We start from the raw sequence: 571 nt of genomic DNA, 5'->3' as shown, positions 1-571 counted from the left end.
TCTCCTGTATCTGATGGGGTCTGTTGCCTCTGTGTGTGTTCGTACAGTGCTGTTGTGGGATTAGTGACTCTGGAAACAATCCTGTCCTCTGTGTTGGCTGAGAAGGTCCAACTTTCAGATGCTGTCAGCCTGGTGCTCTGCAAGAACTTTAAACAGGTCAGATCAGTGAACGGAGACACATGGAGTCCATGGCAACATAGTTGGGACATATTGATTTGCTTGTCTAATCATTCTGCATCTTTCAGGTGCACCTGACAGACAGCCTGGGGAAACTGTCCCACATCCTGGAAACTGACAACGTTGCCCTGGTGGTGCACGATCACACCCAGTGTAAGACACTTGATTTGTTCTTGATGTGGCCAGTGTGCGGACCTATGAGACTTTATGATACAGCTTTATTTGGCCTTTATTAGCACTGCAACTAACAATTTCTTTGTAGATTATGAACTCATTTTCTATGTTAAATAATGTCAGATAAACTGAAAACACATGTCATAGTTTTTGTAGAGGCAACAATGACTTCATTTTGCTTGTTTTGTCCAACCAACAGTGCAAAGCCCTCACATGTTTA

General features: G+C 43.4%; 1 protein-coding gene across 1 annotated transcript in view; it reads left to right on the top strand.

Moving 5' to 3' along the window:
• Positions 1–571, top strand: part of cbsb (cystathionine beta-synthase b) — a 10,112-nt gene that overhangs the window by 6,224 nt on the left and 3,317 nt on the right. The gene's annotated exons all lie outside the window — the stretch shown is intronic.

The sequence above is a fragment of the Stegastes partitus genome, unplaced genomic scaffold (assembly GCF_000690725.1).
Source record: "Stegastes partitus isolate 25-593 unplaced genomic scaffold, Stegastes_partitus-1.0.2 Scaffold55, whole genome shotgun sequence".
NCBI classification, from domain to species: domain Eukaryota; kingdom Metazoa; phylum Chordata; class Actinopteri; family Pomacentridae; genus Stegastes; species Stegastes partitus.
The sequence above is the reverse complement of the archived record's forward strand: the minus strand, read 5'-3'. Positions and strand labels throughout refer to the sequence as shown.